Consider the following 21,520-nt stretch of genomic DNA (forward strand, 5'->3'; position numbering starts at 1 on the left):
TGTATATTTTCACGAGTCGATTCCCAAATTGAAACAATAAGTTAACCCAGAAATTTGTACGTAAAATAATTAAAGTGGAAACCAACAAACAAACAACAAATGGTGAAACCAGGCGTTCGCGAAAAGGGTAAGCGTGCCTAGGTCTCTATTGGGAAATAAACGGGCACAGTTTTAAGATTGAATGAGTACTGAAGTGTATTTGCTGTACATTGATATACTGAACCGCGAAAGAAGCGTAACATTGCATGAAGAGTTGTCATTTAAATATCTGGGTAATTTTTGTCAGAGTTTCTAAAATTTAACTTTACCTAGTCCGGAAAAATGAGATTTGATGATAAAAAAAACAAAGCAGATGACAATAAAACCGATCGCCCAAACGCATCACGGCAACGGCCATGGTAACCCGATGCACGTGAGTTCCGTGCAAATTGACATGCACATGCGTTCCCCCATTTCTTTCCCTATAAAAATCCACCCAGATCGGATAACATTCATTCGTTATTGAATTGCTACCACATGCCAAGATTGACAAGAAATCAGCGACAATGCATTTCAAGTCTACGTGAGGACCATATACAGACTCCAGCAACGGTACCAGACCACCAACACTACAGATGACCGACCACGTAATGGAAGACCAAGGGTCACCACGTCAGGATCGTCAGATTGTGCGTCAGCATCTTCAAGATCGCTTTGTTCTGCTGCGGAAACTGCTCGACAGACCACGAGGACACACCAGCGACACATTAGTGCGGACACCGTACGTCGACGATTAACGAGCAGACACCTCCACTGTCACAGGCCACACCGAGGACCCATTCTGACACCACGTCATCGCCGGGACCGTCTTCAGTGGGCAACACAGCACCAGCTTTGGCGCCATCAACAGTGGAGAAGAGTCCTCTTCTCAGACGAGAGCCGTTACTGTATCTCAACAGCAGATGGCAGACAGAGAGCGAGTATGGCGACGCCGTGGGGAACGTTACTTGGATGATTGTGTTGTTGCGAGAGACTCGTGGGGTGATCCGAGCATTATGCTTGGGGATGGAATATTGGTCTTGCACAGAGGGTCGGGCCTGTGTTCTTCCAGAGCATCGGTCCAGGGAGAAGCAATGGTGTCACAGCAGCTCGTTACATTGATCAAGTCTTGAGACCACACGCCATAACTCATTTGGCACGTCGCCGCAACTACGAGTTTCAGCATGATAACGCCCGTGCCAACACTGCGAGAGCAACAAGAGACTTCCTCCAGCAGAATGGCGTTCCTAAGAGTGTGGGCTCAAGTGCCTATGGCCTTTATGATCATCAACCACCTCATCCATTCCATGTATCGACGTTGCACGGCGGTCATCAATGCACATGGCGGACACACGAGATACTGACTCGTGATGCCACTTTCTCAGAGACAAGTGTTGAGTTTCACTTTAAGAACATTTGGCACTTTAATTTCAACCTTGATGATCAGTTTTGCCAAGTTTCATCTTTTTAATTTGTCTCAAAGTATGTTTACAGTGTTTGGACAAATAAGGTTTCTCATATCTATCCATGGTGACGTTTCTTTTGCGATTCAGTATATTAAAACTCCCTAATCACATTGAGTCCTTGTGTTAACCTTCTTTATAACTAACATTACATTCCTGACAAACAAGGACAGATTATTTCTTATTAAGTAAGAAATCAGTAAGTCATATTTCGGCCACTTCCAGTCAAGCAAAACTTATCGCTCACAAAACGCAATAAATAAGGGTACAGTGCCCGTGCAACTATTTCTAATACAATGTAATAAGATACCATATTATTTCCCTGGGGCAGATGTCAATATACTTAAGACATGGCCTTCATAATTTATTTTAAGTGATTGCAGCGGCCCTCCTGTCAGGCTTCTCATCTTCTCTCCTTGAGCGCTTTAGCTGAATGTCACATTGAAATAACGCCGAAAGATCGGGAATAGAATATTATTGTAGTTAAAATGTCAACGACGACCCGTGCTACTGTGTATGGCCCGAGGTAGACTTATAGCAGACAGAGAGGGAGAAGTCGATATCATCGTCAAAAACAAGCATATGTATCACAGATATTATAAATGTATTTAATTCTATGCACATTGACATGAATCATAGATTTTAAAAACGTCTGATACTTCATTGTAATCGCATTAAATTTTCAATGGAATGTAATATATATAGTTGTTTAGCGTTTCTTTGACTTGAGTGATGTGTGATCTCTTCGTTTGAGTACCATTCGGTCATTTCACATTAATAGATTACTGGAACATTATATGAATACTTTAAAACACTGAATGTTTGACATTTATTGGTATCGATGTATGTATGGCTTAAGAAGGTTTAACACACTTGTATGTATTACAAAACCCAGCCGAGCTATTTAAAGCGTCTCATACACGGACGGAAATCAATACTTTCCACTTAAGATGTGTGAATTTCAAAACATATTCATTGTGGATCCTTCTCGAACAATCGCACGCTGGAAGGTGTCTCTAAACATTGTTTGGGTGAACAATGGATAGATAATGCAATATGTCCGCAACGAATACGATTTATACCACGAAAAGAATATATGGAGTTTTCCTCTTCGGTTTAATATGTTCACAGGTTGCAAAGACGTATTAAAGCATGATTTATTAACATAACTGATTTGGAAAGAGGCAGATCTTGCATTCAATGGCAAATAGTCAAATAATTGTCAAAAGAAGTTGTTAGGTTCTTACATGTACCTGTTTTTCTCCATACCCATCGATAATCACCACCTGTCGTGTTATGACATAACTATTCCTCATTCGCGTGTTGAAAGTTGTCACGTGTATATATTGCCCATACATGAATGACTTTAATAACACAATGTCCTGTAATGCAATGGATCCCATGATCAAAGTTGCTCGTTCCTTGACATGCACCAATCTTACCAACTAAGCCACCGAGGCTTCCACAAAAATGAAAGTCTGACGACTGGTAGTCTAGATACATTGTTACATACTTTGTGTTCCCCTCCGTGGGTGAGTGGGCTAGATCGCTGACCTTGTATGCTGGCGATTAGGAACCTCACTCTGGCAGTGTGGTTTCGAATCCCGAACGGGACTCAACCCCCAAAAGTACAAGAATCTGTACTTTACTGACAAAGCGTTATCCCAAATATGACATTTGTTACACATTTTAAAATACCAATCCGATAATCACATCATCGACTTGTTTCTACGCTAATGTAACGTTCTGAGTTGACTGACTGAAACATAGTCACACCTTACCTTCATATTTGCAATACTACATAATTACGGCCACACTGTAAGGGATTATACAGTTGGACAATTACAGTCAGCAGTGTCCTTTATTCAGTATCAGGCCACTGGTTTTTGCATATGAACAAACATACTTAGAGAATACTACAAAATTGTTCAATGACTTTACGTTTTTAAAGGTGTGTTGTTGAGTAGGGTATATTATGTGGTTACTCAGATATTTACTTTGTTACAGAGGTGTAGGCGTCAGAGATCAGTCCATGGTACAACCCCGAATAGGTGGGCGTCATGACCGCCTCACGCTGAAAAGACTACAATCTCCCACTGTAAAGACTACCACCTCACACTGGAAAGACTATCACCTCACAATGGAAAGACTACAACCTTACACTGTAAAGACTACCACCTCACAATGGAAAGGCTACCGCCTCACAATGGAAAGACTACCGCCTCATACTGGATAGACTAACACCTTACACTGTGAAGACTACCACCTTACACTGTGAAGACTACCACCTCACAATGGAAAGACTACCTCCTGACAATGGATAGACAACCACCTCACAATGGAAAGACTAACGCCTTACACTGGAAAGACTACCACCTCACACTGTAAAGACTACCACCTCACAATGGAAAGAATACCACCTCACACTGTAAAGACTGCCACCTCACACTGGAAAGACTACCACCTCACAATGTAAAGACTACCACATTGCACTGGAAGAGTACCACCTTACACTGTAAAGACTACCACCTCACAATGGAAAGACTACCGCCTTACAATGGAAAGACTACCACCTCACAATGGATAGACAACCACCTCACAATGGAAAGACTACCACCTTACACTGTAAAGACTACCGTCTCACACTGTAAAGACTACCACCTCACACTGTAAAGACTACCATCTCGCACTGGAAAGACTACCACCTGGCACTGGAAAGACTGCCACCACGCACTGGAGTTCCTGCAGTAGGTGGGGTGACAAGAAAAGACGGCCATCTCTGCGGCACACAGCAAGCCATAAGTCGACCAAACTCCTCTTGTCAAATAAGACGGTTTGATCAACTAACGACATGGTCATCACTTGCATTTTGTCTTATTTAGTCTGTCATTTGGGTTATTGATTACACTCAGTCGCTCCTGGACATCATTATCAGTCGGCGGACCGAACAAACAGACCACTCTCAAGAGCACACAGACCAAAACCAAGCAACGGGACATCATGAAATTTCAGCTGCATCCTTGACAGTACCAAACTCACATATGTGTATGCAGGCACATCGTCCTCCTCACTACACTGTACAGTATAGTAATGTGATCAGCCTATACATAAAAAATTATTTCCATTGTAGCTGTACGTCCTATGATAGAAAGACCTAGCCTGGGCCTCGAGAGCTCGGAGAGATGGAAAATGAAACAATCCAACATTAATCCTTCTAAACAGGGAACTTTGGTGTAAATTATAGCGCTGATAATCCCTCCTTAACTTATGCGTTCCCAACTAAGGCAGGTACTTGTTACTGGGAACGACCGTATAATCCTGTTTAAGCACGGATGCTGCTTACACCGTTACCCCACTTTATTTGCGCTTTGTGCTAACTGCCAGTTATGACGTGGCGATAGGCTGTAAAGATTTGCAGCCAAATTTAGTAACATGAAGCTTTGTTAATACGATGAGAGCAAAATATATGACGGAAGTGTTGAAAGGCTAATGCACTGATTGCTCAGGGCTTCGTAATGTTGGAGATATTGATTTAATTCAGCTTTTCGTGACTGCAACACCGGTTTAAGAGAGAACGGCACACACGATAAACTAAGCCGGCTTGCCGATTAATACAATGTCTTCAGCATATTGATTAGCACTGCGGTGCAGAAACATACTGAACGATAAGACATATATTAGATTAAACAACATTTCTAGTAAATATAAGGAGCCAATCCTCTATATGGTGCTGGAGTATACACGTTTGTTGAACGTGAAATGTATATAAACGTGTAAGTTATGGGCAATTACCTTGGTTCTTAAAACACGCACAGCGGCGCCGATATCCTATTCTGAGCGAGAATTACAGTGCGTAAAAATGTAAGTTGTTCACAGAAATAAAGAGAGCTATCGATTAATCCCCATGTTCATGGGGAAATCAGATGTGGTTAAACGGACAGGGAACGCTCGTGTTCGTGAATAAAGTTTTTGATTTAGAAAAATCCGGCTAGCTTATGAAACTGCTATTTTGGGAAATTCAATAAAACCGATCCATTATGGCATTCTTGTCAAGATGCAGTGCTTTATGTTGTTGTTACTTGTTGAAGTTTGATAACAATTTTAGTCTTGCTCGCGTATGTGTATATGCATGGCAGGTCAGGCGGGCGATGCATTAGGCTTTGAGTGGCAAATTGCCGCTATACGGGTGGCGGTGTGTGGCGTCTGCGTGCCCGCACTGATGCTTATAATAAATGGAATACCTGTCACTAGCATGCTTCATTAAGGGTACAATGTGTGAATCCTGTTATATAGTTATACATGCGATAAAACTCTTACAGTATCTATACATATACACCTTTACATATACACCATGTTATTAGTATCAGAATGACAAAGGCCCTAGCCTTTGCATTTATTAACTGCGCGATTAATAATAAGACATACCCGTGATAAACGTCCGAGCTTATGCACCCTTTGATAAGTTCCATATTAAAAAAAGATGAGTGAGTGAGTGAATGAGCATGATGATGCGTCGCTTTTAGCTATAGTCCAGCAATATTCCAGTAATGTCACGGCGGCGGACACCAGAAATTATCTTCACACATTGTAACCATGTGGGGAATCGAACCCGGGGTCGCAGCGTGACGAGCGATCGCTTTAACCACTAGGCTACCCCTCCGTCCCCATGTGTGGCCCGTCATTTAGCTTTACAATGGTCCCGATATTGTCTTCCCTGAAATAGTAAATACTTGACAGATGTCCTAATTTCTAAACCATTTGATTTAGTTAAATACTGGATAAAGATTCTAACATCAATACCCAGAACACTTTACTAAGTAATGTACTTTACAAAGACAGCGCATAGGTATCCATTCATTTGGTAAAGTGCTTGAAAAAGGTCATAATATCTACGCCCTTATACGTAAATGAACCCGTCATTAGTTGTCATTCGTTGCCATGCGTTATGCGTTGTCATAAGTTATCATAAGTTGTCATAAGTTGTCACACTACCAGAACCCAGTCACAGTATTATTTCCCCGTTTTGGCTAGTGTCATGCCAGGAAGCCAGTAGTATTTCCCCGTTTTGGCTTGTGCAATGCCAGGAATCCAGTATCATTTTCCCATTTGCGCTGGTGCAATACCAGGAAGCCAGTAGTATTTCCGTGTTTTGACTAGTACAATGCAAGGAGGCCAGTAGTATTTCCGTGTTTTGACTAGAGCAATACCAGGAAGCCAGTAGTATTTCCCCGATGTGGCTAGTACAATGCAAGGAAGCCAGTAGCATTTCCCCGTTTTGGCTAGTGCAATGCCAGGAAGCCAGTAGCATTTTCCCATTTGCGCTGGTGCAATACCAGGAAGCCAGTATTATTTCCCCGTTTTGGGTAGTGCAATGCAAGGAAGCCAGTAGTATTTCCGCGTTTTGGCTAGTGCAATACCAGGAAGCCAGTAGTATTTCCTAGTATTGGCTAGTACAATGCCAGGAAGCCTATATTATTTCCCCGTTTTGAATAGTGCAATACCAGGAAGCCAGTATGATTTTCCCGTCATGGCTGCTATGGCTAGTACTGTTAGACACCCGAGACAATTTATGTTTGATACATAAAGCAAGCTATTCCTAACAAGCTCGAGGTACGTGAGTTCCTTTGTATGACATAATATCTAAAGGGGGATTTTCTGAGGCTATTCAAATGCAATGCATATCGTTCCTTTGGGGCATTTTGCTTAAATGAAAATCAATTTCTCTTCATCAGATTCGTCCTCCAAAATAGGCGTTTGACAAGTGATATGATATGATAAATGGCATAAATACGTATTTCCATAATGCATTTTCATGGCATTCCTTTCGCACCAAACACACTGTCCACGTTTCATCTACATATGTAATAGGTATATCAAGACGTCACCACAAGTATGCCGTGGAGTGCATTTACGGGATCGTGTGACTGCTTCTGAGATGTTTTCCAAAAGAAAAATAATATGATTTGTCTGTTTATCATGATAAACGTGGATAAAATCGATATTCCGGTGAAGCCGTAAATGAGGTATGTTTTACTTGTGTTGTCAGACAAGCTTCCATGTACAGCAAATAGATAATGTCACTGAAAGGTCATGGCAACGCATCAGAACTAATGGAACATTTCACTTCTGCGGACTGAAATACTGAACATTATTTTGTTCTGAAACCAATCACATTATAACCAAAATATGTAATTTACTTGAAAAAACAAGTACTGAAATGGGTGAGTGAGTTTGGTTTTACGCCGCCGGGTGACAACACAAACGGGCTTCACACAATGTACCCATGTCGGGAATCGAACCCGGTTCTTCGGCGTGACGAGCAAACGGTTAAACCACTAGGCTACCCGACCCCTCCAGTGATGACATGAATAACAATTATAACAGTTACAATTGAACAAGGCTTTCATGTCGATTGTCCATTTTTAAACATATTCACTATTATGCCATACTATTACATCATGGTAGTCGTCTGTCACACACACACACACACACACACACACACACACACACACACACACACACACACACACACACACACACACACACACACACACACACACACACGCAGACACACACACACGCAGACACACACACACACACACACACACACACACACACGCATGTATATATACCAACTGCAATTCGCATCATGTTGTATATCAGTCTTAACTCTGTATTATGTAGGGCGGTTGACATAATATCAATAAGGAGTCGAGTTCTAATTAATTACGTAATACACCTATCAATCAATCTTATCCTTCGCGATGATTCCATTCATCATTGAGCATAGATTGTGTCATCAAAATAGGCTATAAGTCACGTGACCACAGTTATGTGCAGCATGGAGAGTCGGATAGGTACATTTGTACTTAGTTCAAATATTCACGACAATGTTTTTGAATTTAGTCGAGTCAAGTGAGACAGTTCGTCGTTACAACAATTTTAGTAATATTCCAGTAATGCCATGGCGGGGGAACCATATATGGGCTTCACACATTGTACTCATGATAGAACCGGGACTTCGCCGTGACAAGCCAATGCTTTGACCACTGGGCTACCCCACCCTGAGGATATTAGAATCTGGGTCAGTTCCTTTATCGATGTATCAGTTGAAGCACATCGGTCCTTCATACAATCAAAAAGTGACAGAAATAATTATAATTATAATTACAGAGTTTAGTTGGATAGAAGTAGACGTGGACTGGCTCGAATAGCGATCAGGGATGCCGACTATGTAAGTTTTGTGCTTGATGCTGTTGAGGCATAGTACTGCTACTCTATGACCTGCTTATACGCGGGGCATTTGCCTCAAACAAAATCATTTTACATCAATCATTTTTACAGAACCAATACCAAGCTAGTATTGAAAGATTGCCCTATGCAAGGTATGTGATGCAATATGTTCCTAATCAGTGATATGGTATTAATATCATCAATAAAACATATATGCACATCATCTTGCCCACAAAACCCATGTATTTCGTTATGGGGGATATTCGAGCATTGTTGACACACTTAATGTAATTTGGGAACGTGTAGATTCTGTTCTTCAACGAAAAAACTGACTGGTTACAGTCGCCAAAGACAAATTATTGGATTGTTATCTAGATACACCGCTATAGTGTCCTTAGCCTCCCCAGGCACATGTAATTTTAATGGGGTTTTTTTTTAAAATATCTACATGTGACATTGATCTCATCTTGACAAATATCTGAGATACCAGGGATGCTTGAAGAAACGTTTATTCCTCTGTCAGGTCTGTAGTCGCTGTATCAATTCCTGCCACGAAGCAGATAAAGCAGCCGATGGGGTTGACACATAACTATTGCCATGGAAGAAGGACATGGCATCGGGGAATTGATTTCGGATTCTGTAATTCAATTACAAGTATGTCACGGTGTAAGAAAATAGCTATGATGTTTCCATGGATATGATTCCACTGATGTTTGTTTATATGGTAAGACAGTAAACTACGTTTATAACGAACACGCTCATAACGAACTGACCGATATAATGAACTTATTTTTCAGTCCCGGCCATTTGTTGTATATATGCTTATAACGAACTACGGTTATTACGAACTAAAATTAGTGGTACCTTTGAGTTTACTGCATGTAATAAGCGGATTGTTTCGGTGCAAATAAATACCTCAGAGGAATTAAAGTTTCATGTAACTATTCTACTGCTCCTTACTGGAACGATATTTCTAACATTCTTCATTGTTGAGCCCTTGAAAATAAATGAAATCGTATAATCGTCTGGTGTTTTTGAAGCAAGATGATAATGAATACACAATGCCATGTGGGTTCGAATCCCGGACGGGACTCAACCCAAAAAAGTACAAGAATCTGTACTTTACTTGGAAAGTGTTATCCCAAATATACCATTTGTTACACGATGATAATACCATTGAGATGCTCAGTTGAACAACTGTGATAACATTTGAATTGATTTTAATTTTGGAAAGGCCAGACGATTCTTACATTGCTTATAGTGACTAAAATACACTGTTGGTTTGTTCACCTTTGTATGGAACTAGCAGTCATCCCCTCATCGCCACACTACACCCGACTCAGTAGAAGGGGAAATGAAACTAAGGAAGAGAATGTATAGATGTCAACTTCATTATTATGAGGAACACAACCTTTCGGAGTTTATGCTTACTCCTTCATCAGTTGAGAAAGCATCCTTAATTCAATCACGAAGGAGTAAGCATATACTCCCAAACGTTGTGTTCCTCGTAATAAAGACGTTGACATCCATAAATTCTCTTCCCTATATGTATCACTTCTAAATACTTTTCAAAGACCTGAAATGAAACTAGTCATTGAATAAAGGATGCTTTCTCGCACACTACGTATACATGTCGACATCATTTTCCTATAAACACCATTAGAACTAGTTCTACTTGAGTATGTATATGCATTATCGCGTGGTTCAGCTGCAACATCTTTAGTCATTTCTATGATGTCTTTTAATGTTAACTCAACAACACCCCTACGAATTTTTGTCTTATTTGTCCTTTATCAAACGGACGTTGACGTCTGTCAAATCAGACCCCAGCACAAGCATCGTGCGGTTTAGGTTGACATTAGACGGATATACCTGCTGCGCGCATGCGTGTTAGGAGACATGTGTCGTGAGGACCGGAAGGGGCTCCTGTTGCGAACGTCCGTCATTATGAACCGCGAGCCGTTGAACCCTATCACCAGAACAATACATATCCACGTGTAGTTAATTAATCTAATGTCATATCTAGCTGTAGTGATCCACCTGGGATTAACTTTTCCCAAACCGTACCGAACTCATTCATTTACAGATACCTCTACATTCTAATACCAGTTTTACACAATGGAGAAGACGATGCTCACTGGGACCTCATTGAGGGCATCATCAGTCAGCAATATCTTCCACAGTACCACTGCATGGGTATGGCGAGTAGTGATGCGGATTGGCAGGAAAATTATCAAATTATAAAAGAAGACAAATTCCTCTGGAGTTAATATTTTTCAAAATATAATAACTTCATTACAAATCTTCTTGAATTTATTATTTCTCAACATGTAATAAGAAGTGTCGCACTACGACCCTTATTCTTTAAGCACGTGTTCTATTGAGAAATAAATTTACCATTGCATGTTACGAGTTTTAAATTCATAAAGCAACGATTAAATCATTATTTTATATTTTTTCGCAAAATGTTGCAAATGATTTGTCCTGATCATACGCACATAAAATACTTGTATGTTCAAAAGTACGAAAATACATTATCACATACAATGTCATGTCTTATGAATATTTTCTTAACGGTCTGAAAATTGACCAATCATTATGATGGTGTGTGTGAATCATTAAGATGGTGTTGCAGTAATGTTCTTTTGACTGGTTTGACATCATTGAGGTTGAAGGTTTCGCGTACATGTATTATAGTAGATAACAGCCATGATATCGGGTTTTCGCTAAGCGTGACTGAAGCTAAGATTAATAAACAGTAAAAAATACAGAATATAACATGTACAGATAAACAAATTTTGTCCGCGCGTGCACAGTAAACAAAAGACATAGTCACTATGATGTTCCGTGTTTACAAACAAATACCAACAAATACTATTTTGTATTTTACGCTCAGTGGTATCTATATAGGCAGATAATCAGGAATATGTCACTGCTGTTGACTTTTCAATGTTGTGACGGGTGCTACCGGTGGTACGCTCATCTTGCCACGAACACCTGGTGTCATCACTGTTCTATACTGATTCATAAACACATGCCTATGATACAGTCTGAACCGTACAAAGGACACTGCTTTTAGTAGAGAATTATTTTGATTATGGAAAGGGTTTTGTCGCCTTGATATTTAAGTTAACACCAGAAAAATACATGAACGTGTTGTCGCATACAACTTAAATAAAAACATAACGGCTAAGTATATACATAATAGCTAAAGAAACTTGTGCAAGTAACCTATTCATATTTCATAAGGACTTAACATAAATCACGTTAATATTGATTGCTTACCCCAGTACAATTATGCCTTATGATCTATAATGTGTTGCACATGCTGTATAAGGATGGGATATATAAAGAAACGGACCTCGCTTACACGAGTTTATCAATCGATTAGTACATTAATGGGGTCATATAGCATGCTTCAGTTCCTTGTGCCGACTTCGATGTACAGGAATTGATGATTAGATCTTGCATCCTTTGGAAGCAAATTAATAAATGTGATCTGGCAACGTAATTCAATAAAACACAGTGTGTACGTCTTACGTCTTGGCTAACTGTATCTTCATTCTTTGCTTCATGTTAATCAAATTCCTGTAAATTGTTTCACATGGAAATGTGTTTTGTACCGGAGCGGTGATTATTGACTTAACATGCAATCAATTGGCTTGAAGAAGAGCTTAACTAGATTGTGATGGAAATTGAAATTCTCTGGGCATTTAAAGGAATTCAAAATTCTAAACCAAATACCCACGAGGAGTGATGGATAACGGAGAACATTTAGCGGAAGCACAAAAAGCTTTGACAAATCAAGAGATGTCACAACAGGCCCAACAGCAGCAGCAGCAAATCCCAGTACGTAATCCACCATCAGAAGATATTGATTGTAAATCATCACAGTAAAATGCTGCTTAATTCCTTTTCTTCAAACCTTTGAGGATATACATTCACTGTGAGGCATGTTAGGAAGGGGCAGAAAATGACCAATGTCATTTTGCCCTGTTTTACTGCCGCTCAATTCCGATATTTCTTTAAGTAAAAATCGCGAAAATCCTATATCTGACCTTGATTCATTGAGGGCTATATTGATCTCCTCCGGCATAAGGGTCGTCTGAGAAAGCGCCGATAATCTGTCATTTGTACTGACGCGAACAACTAGAAGCGTGTTGTTAGCAGGAAACGGAAAGCATGCTGCTTAGTATTGAACTCCGTTATTGCTAAATTTAACCGTTATAATAACCCGTTGAAAATGAAACCAGGCATATACTATTCCTTATAAAATAAACATCATTCCGTGAATACTAGATGTCGCCATACTAAACACCACAGAACATCAGCAGGAACACTATATGTGTTGCAGTCTAGGATTGCATATATTCATGTCCTTATTGATGGTGTTACATGATGCAAAGTAAGACTGTGATGTTAGTTCATAAATCACATCCTCCTGGAATACCAGGGTAAACGAGAGCCCTCGCTATTGCCATGATGCACACGTTGTGTTCCTACCTTATTGAGCTCCTTGTACGTTGTTCTGTTGGCGAATATTAAGTCCACAGAAACATAGCAGCAAGTCGAAGCCGCCCCGCTTTACTCCAGGCTGAAGCACAGTTACCACTGCACACCACCACTTCTGTCGCGTTGCTCACAGAGCCAACAGCCTGCCAAAAGAAAAGGCACAATTTAGATGATATTGACCGCGCATGTCCCGCCACGCTTAGGTCCCTTTTAAGAGCTCTTCAGAGGATTGGTAGGAAAACTAGGGGCAATTAAAGTCTACATACTGATAATATTCTGGAATCAATTTTATTACTAGGGCGAGTTATCGCCCTTTAGAGGCGACATCAGAATTGTTGGGAACCCTAGGTAGGTAATTGGAGCGTGTTAGGTAGCGCGGTATCAGCGCTGTAGCCGACTGACTAATGAGGTTAGATTCGATCACAGACCGGTCAGTGTATCGAAGGCTAATAAGCTAGCGTGAAACCGGAAGCAGCCAGCGATGACGGTGTTAGCGGTGTGTAGATACAGGCGAGGAGGTCGTGGAAGGACCAGGGAATGTCAAGAGGTTAAACAAGTTACTATGTCTAAATTGAACAGTAATAGCGATAGATGTTAACGTCAACAAACTGTAGTGCCCCTTTGCTATGCAAAGATGCTTTGATTGGTCGTTTCAATGAGATTACAGACGTTTTACTGACTTGCTTTTTTAAGGTTTCTAAATATGGCCGCCGCCAAAGAGGTAATAATTGAATTTCAGTGTGAGATGCTATAAGAATACAACGCGAAATCTCGTCAGATATCTGTGGTTGACATCAATGGTTGTTGACTGTCGAGTACATATATCTTGTTCACACCAGATCTTTCTAACAATGTCCAAGAACAGCGTGACTGAGAAATTCAAAGACATTAGTATCGATTTTAATGGTTACAAATACAGCAACAGTAACACAAGAAATAAGACTTCTTTTTTAATGAAACCTGCTCGAGACAGCAACAACCCTCGGGCTCTTAAAAGGAAAAACATGGCGAGCTGTTTGAAAGAATGAGTTTTTTGTCTGTTGTTCAGCGCCTCACGCATCAATATCCCAGCTACACTGTACATTGTACAACTGCATATGATCGCGTATAGACCATGCCATCCAGTGATTGATATTATGAGCAATGATATACGCATTTAGGATAAATGCAAACCGTCATCCCGGTCAGCTAGAATCACAACCCAGTCCCGTTAGTCGCCTCTTACGAGAAACATAGGTTGCTGAAGACCATTTCTAACCCGGATCTTCACAGTGTTTTGATGACTATTTTTGTCAATGATGCGAAAGATTCGTGAATGTCCTCGACATGTCTACCATAGCAGTTTCTGAGAGTTTTACTAAGGCATTGTACCTTATGTTCCCGTGTTTCTTCCAATAGACTGACTTGCCTTTGCATGTGTTTGTGACGGGACAGGATGCTCTCACCCATTCGCGGACACCTGTTATCAACACTTAATATATAATTACAAGCCTATGATACAGTCGGAATCGTACAGTGGACTTTGTTTAGATCAATTAAAGATGGAGGCGAGTCATCGGATCCTCGTATATAATATAAATGGAACGGAACATTTCAAAAAGGGTAAAAATGAAATTTGAGTCATTGCTAGATAGTTGAGTTTTTGAAACGTCATGCAATGTGCATGATTCTGTAATGGCCCACTAGGTCACAGGTGCTTTAGACTGGGGAGCAGAATATAAGGGATGACGTTTTTTGGTTTGTTTTTGTTTTGTTTTTTAATTTTATTTTTGTTGCATTTTTTTACAGATTGCACATGGTTACATTTTACATTTGCGGAAATAATGTACAACACATTAACATGACTTTAAATAAGTTATGACACAAGTCCCAGAAATTATATTAGCTGTCAATTTAGGAACTTAAGATGGCAGAACATTTTGAAAGGACATAGTATTTAGTATTTATAGAGTTCCTGCTGCATGAACGGAAAATTTGGTATACGCTTAGTTAATTGATAATTGAATATGATGTGTTTGAATAGAATTAGAATTACAGTTATTGGATCGTTATTTCTGTGACCAAGAAAATGTGCTGTCTGGAAAATTAATTCTTAATCCAATTTTATCTTGAAGTTCTTGTCAGAAAGTTTTTACTTTGCTACAATCTGAAAAAAGATGTGAAGCAGTTTCTTTCCAATTAAGTCGGTTGAGGAGTTGGACTTAACTCAAGTATTTCAGTTATAATGTGCCAGATAAATAGGGGAAGAGAGGCATAGACGTTTACCACTTTTGGTGAAGCCAGGCACTGTATGGTGCCAACAAACCATGTTGACAAATTCAACCCACATTCAGCTGGCCCTGACAGGGCAACTCGCACGCCACCCATAAACCCGGGTTGATAAAGAGTTTCAAATACTGGTCACTTAGAGGAAATTTAATGAAGAGAAAACTGTCGAGTCGAACCCACCAGTAGTGTGTGGCTTATGCAACATAGTATTGTTATACTTCAATCATATTTTTATATACGGTTCACACAAGTGTGAAGAATTGTTTTACAAATATCTAACCAGGTTCTATAGTTGTATCACTTAAGACATGTAACGAGATCCAATTTCATTATTTTGCATAGGAAAAGCTGTATGTGCACATTGTCCAGCGTGTAAACATTGAACATGTCCATATGAATTTCTAATATTTGCATTGGAGCCTAGTGTCTTGTTTGAACACTACTGATGCTAATGAAAAACTCTTTTTCAAGCCTGTGTGCTTTCCTGAGAGTGTGTGTAAGTCAGACGCCGGAAGCCAGGCCTCGGACTTCCGCTGGCGTGACGGGCTGATTCAACTCGCCTGGAAAAACACACTAGCTCATTGGATAACATCTGATAAACACTCCCAACTTTGCAAACAATCTTTTTCATTTGGTGTTCAGCTTCTTTCCGCTGACTGGCTTTTTCAGCTTGAGAAAGCCGTTCATGGAGGTAGAAGACGCGGCCACCACGCCAATCGATACTGCTGGAGTTGGCCCCGACACTCTATTGACATGGACAAGCTCGCTAAATGACGAAACACGGCGTAAAACGGCAAAATTCACCATCAAGCAGCTCTCAACATAGGATGAATACCGGGTGATGCCACGGAACCAGCAGCAAAGGAGCTCACAGATCATCAATAGAAGCACACATTTTCTTTCAATCTTCATCTCTGGTCGCACGTCTCCTTGAACAGGTCTTCTTCGATTGCCTCCTCAGATGTAACCAGTGTTTTTATGATGAAGCAGAGTATCATATTAGTGTATCACACTTCGGATGTCGAAAGGACTATAGACACGAAGCGAATGGTTCTGTTAAGTGCACGGTGATGAAACTTAGTTATGCTAAAATGGGAGACTGCAAGGTGCATGTGTAGAAATGCCTCTCTTTAAAGGGATCTGTAACTGTAACTGGTAGTTTTTTTGTGATCATGGAGCCAATGTACCAGCAAACAGAATAAATTAGCAATCACTATCTTTATACCTGTGTAAACAGCATTTAGAAAACCGATTGGACAATTATACTATCATTTAGAATGCAGACGTTTGTGAATAATAATTATCTGAAATAATTCACTGAAAATTTATTAATTTTGAAAACAGCAGTGGTAATATTGAACCATGGCATTTTAGAATCCTGCATTCTGAATTGGTCATCCAGTGGTTCGTATTAGCAGATACATCTTCTGTGCTTTGAGATTTGAGGTAGTCTAACTGTATATTAGATACCTCTTCCTATAATTTGTAACCGTGAGCTTATGTATGTATAATATGGGAAAGCGTATTTATACATGGCCAGCACACGCTGTGACGTGACGAAAAGGGGACACAAACATGATATGTTTTTGACAAGTTCAAAATATGAGATAGAAAAACCATAGACATATATGACTGAATTTCATCGCAGCCTGTTGCATCCTTCCACTGTTTGGTCTCTTCTACTGTAGAATAGGTCTTCGGCAACCCATGCTTACCGTAAAAGGCGACTATGCTTGTCGCAAAAGGCGACTAACGGGATCGGGTGGTCAGGCTCGCTGACTTGGCTGATGCATGTCATCGATCCCCATTGCGTGGATCGATGCGCATGATCACTGGATTGTCTTGTCCAGACTCGATTATTTACAGACCGCCGTCATATAGCTGGAATATTGTTGAGTGCAGCGTTAAACAACAAACCAACCAACCAAACTCTTCTACTGTAGAGTTGACAGGTCATGGAAACAGGGACAAAAACGCTGGAAACTCCGTAATAAGCTGAAGACACGAGGGCGTCTGAGAGATTGGTCGCTTATTTTGACCGATGATTGTGTCGCCCTGACACAGTGGTGTGTTTTTGACTCAATTGTATATATTCTAAAATATAATATTGATCATAATTGGTCCGATACGTTTTCAGTTCTAACAGGTTATCGGCAGCCATTGTTACATCATGTTTCGATGCGCTGGCTGTCGATAGACCGATGTTTGCATACGAAAGATTTTCTTTTGAAAAGGCATGTCAAAAGGAGTGCAATTATATACCAGATTTAATCTTATTTTGGCGAATTTTAATCAAGCATTCTTCCGTGTCATGATTGAATCTACGTTAGACAAGGATTTTGGTGACCGCATTAATGCGAAAGAAAATATTTACTGAGAAGCAATTTCTTTGCAAACCCGCCCTTTATGCAAATACTGATCTTACTTTCGTTAACGTTGCTTAATAACGTGTGGTGGTTCCTACATTATTTACAGCAAGTGTGGCAATATGTTTCAGCTGGAACATGAGACGAACAATTAACAGAGAATGTATTGTGAAGTTCAGTTAAACCAACACGTGTGGACTTGTGGTGCTAATCTCTCACGTCATGTCTACCGCTTCACAATGCTAAGACTTCCTGTAGAACGTTTAGACGTCACACAAGTGGCGTTTACTTAAGAACAAATCATTACAAAGGTCGCTTTATTTTCTCGGGGATGTCACTTGAAATAATGCTGCCAGGATATTTGCCCTCGTGATTTTCTTGTGTCCAATTGAAGTGGTTCTATGGTCACAGTCATGGTTCGGGTGCACGAAGCAACCATACACGCAGATTGCAATCGATTGCACTGATCTCTAAAGTCGACATTTCAAATTTCCGAAAATATTAGGCTCACCCGTTGTCACCTCACTCATCATTTCCACAACAGCCAACGACTTTGTTTTGTCATTGTGTCACTGTAGAATGGAGATAAATCCACAGTGTTTTCAAGTCTGTTCATGTAATCGGGGCATGCCCTATACATCAACCGGAACATCAATGTGCAGACATGATTGTTATTCTCATCAGCAACCCTTTACAGTGCCCGTGACGTTTGATGTTGCGCCCACTATTGGCCAAGTCAAGGGACAGAGTATGATCATGACGTCAATACAAATACAATACTGATATGGGACGTCCGGGTGGCAACGCCCCTGGACATATGATCATATATCATTGACGAACGCACACGCTCATCACACACAGGCACATCACACGCTAAAAACACGCGCACACGCACATACACATACGCACAGCGCACACACATACACATCACACACGAATACACCACATTCACACACCACTCACGAAGATCACGCGCATTTACCGCAATCACACACGACACCCACTCACACACACGCACGCACACACACACACACACACACACACACACACACACACAAAGACACAAACGTGAAATAGCTTGGTACTAACATTCGATTCCTGTTTGTACAAGAAGACACTCAATCCTTACCATTACGAAGGTAATTTGCAATGAAATTTTAGGCAATAATTTTTATCTATATTCTTACCTGCTTTTACTTTTCAGTTTCATTTTGTACGCTGGGTTTACAACTTCAAACAATTTTATCTTAGCGCTAGTTTCTAAAGACATTTGCACAAGTACTTCGGTCTCGGCCGATGACAGTACAAGCGGTACAGCATACCTATTGTCTATTCATCAGACATACATGTACAGCCAAAGAAACTAAGGACCGTTTCACTAGACACGAGGCTCTCCAGCCAGTCAACTGATGACTTGAAACAGTCGAAAATAGTATCGGCGTATACTGAAATGCACCATGGACTGTGTCAAGAGGGATGACCCCTCAAGACTTGGTGGCTGGGGATGCAGAAGGCCGATGGACTGACACGCCCCCTGTCAGAGATACCGGTTGTACACAGTTCATGCATATTGATGAAGACCACTGTTTAACTTAAGAGGCCGACTCTGGAGTCAGGGACAATGGCCAGCAAGAGAAGCGATAATAGTATGCTCCGTCGGAAGTGCAAATTGATAGGATGACAAGACAAAATACAGATTCACCAGAACACCCCAAAACACCACATCCGTTAGAAAACCAGACACCGGTCTACGAGGGTTCGTCACGACGAAGACCCGGATTCGAGTGGGCAAACTGTGTCCCCTGCCGTCATATTAGCTCACTCGCATCACCGGTACCGTCGAAACAATGCAGTTTCTTTGTTGCTGGTATACCTATCTGCATTAAACACCAAATACCGCCAAAAATAGTGCGTTGCGCAATTCTCATGTAACTTCATGTTTACCGAGTTCTAACTCAAGATCGTATGGCATAACAAGCTTAGCACACACAGAGAAAGATGGTGCAATGGTTGGCGTCAATGAAGTTGTCGATTTTTATTTCAAACGACAATTCCGCCCTGGCCCTGTAGCGTTGATACAGATGACGTCGTTGGCGCCACGGAAACGTTGGTCGCAGAGGCTGCGGTGTCACTTCAACATTTGTACAAAATATTTCTTAGGCGCCACTTTAGCGTTACTACAAATCAGTTCTAAGGCGCCACTTTAACATTTGTACAATTTGAGTCGGTCAAACATCTTGGTCAATAGCTCAGTGAAGATGTTTGACAAAAGTGGCCACTTCAACAAACGTAATGACATTAGCAGTGCAGAAAAGTCTGTGTAAGAACTAAAGTAATCGAAATGGCTTGAAAGCCAAAGAGAGCTGGTTTTATGGCTCCTGGTAGGACCTTGTGTTTGTCCAGGCGAACATCGAGCCGCTCAGGGAGGTTTATTGTCCTGGTTTAAGTAGAGATCGAAATTATCCGAGATGTTAATAGACTGGCTGGGGCAGTGACAGAAGATCTACTAGAGCGATGAAGTGGGCCTCAAATACTTTGTGTCAAGGCAGGACATCTGCCACAAAACATACCACAACTACCAAAATACACGAAACTAACCATTAGATACAGAAGAGAGCGCAGACCGAATACCATCATCACTTACAAGTTAAATGGATGCGCTGGACAATGTACGGCAAAACAGTGTCACTTAGATGACATTACATGTGTTGGTTATCGGACGAGTTTCTGTACCTTGCGGATCAATTTGTCCTTGCGGAAAGTACTTTCAAGACCCACTATCGAGCGGAGATGGATATGCTTCGAGAATGTGTTCGGTAAGACAATATGTCAGTGGTATTATCAGGTCATCACTTCCGACGTGTCTAAACTAGAAGCATAACGTATTTGCTTGAAACCATAAACTATTTTCATATTCCAGGGATATGTGTCGTCCATGAAATAATCCATCTTCGATGCAAATGTATCTATAGGACCATCTGGACTATCAGTATATCTAATGTAATAATGTTACAAATGCGTTAGCATTAAACAGGGTTATACAGCTTGTATACGCTTGTCCTAAAGGCATGCCTTAATGCATATCGTCCAGACTGCGTGGGATTGCTTCTGAAGGGATGGTGGTAATTGTGGAGCACTGATGTCGAGTCCTGGCCTTCTGACACCGAGGTTTGTTGACCGACGTATACATACACACCGGTGCTCGTCTCCGTCGTCCGACATTAACACTGACAAATTGACTTCGTCGTCTTTGTCGTTTTTTCCATATTTGAATCTACAGCCACCGGAAGTGGCGCGCCATCTTGTTGTGACAAGTAGTTTCTGCCGTAATGTGTCATTTAGTCCGTCAAGCCAACAGTCACGAAGGCTGTCATACAGCATCTCCCCTCCGAAGAATATCGTGTTTGTTTTAGTCACATTTTAAACGCCTAACATCTAAACTTGGAAAGCAAAGTGTCAGCCTGTCGAAGCAGCAAGTTCCGATCATCCCCCAGTGATGAAGGGCATCACAAAACGATATGAAAATAAACAAACTAATCAGGTTATGTGTTGCTGCTTTTGTGAATATGTCCTAATCTAAAGACGGTTTTAGAATTGATTCTTGAATATTTATTTTCAGTAATAGACTGTAATGGATTGTTGAATGTCCCGAAAAGCGAA

General features: G+C 40.8%; 1 protein-coding gene across 1 annotated transcript in view; it reads right to left on the reverse strand.

Moving 5' to 3' along the window:
• The window catches only part of LOC139465949 (muscarinic acetylcholine receptor gar-2-like), a 236,575-nt gene that overhangs the window by 191,176 nt on the left and 23,879 nt on the right, over positions 1 to 21,520 (reverse strand). The window contains exon 2 of the mRNA XM_071247959.1: positions 13,218 to 13,369. The gene's annotated coding sequence lies outside the window, so the exon portion shown is untranslated. The remainder of the gene's footprint in view (positions 1 to 13,217; positions 13,370 to 21,520) is intronic.

The sequence above is a fragment of the Haliotis cracherodii genome, unplaced genomic scaffold, assembly GCF_022045235.1.
Source record: "Haliotis cracherodii isolate W230 unplaced genomic scaffold, xgHalCrac1.p SCAF_18, whole genome shotgun sequence".
NCBI classification, from domain to species: domain Eukaryota; kingdom Metazoa; phylum Mollusca; class Gastropoda; order Lepetellida; family Haliotidae; genus Haliotis; species Haliotis cracherodii.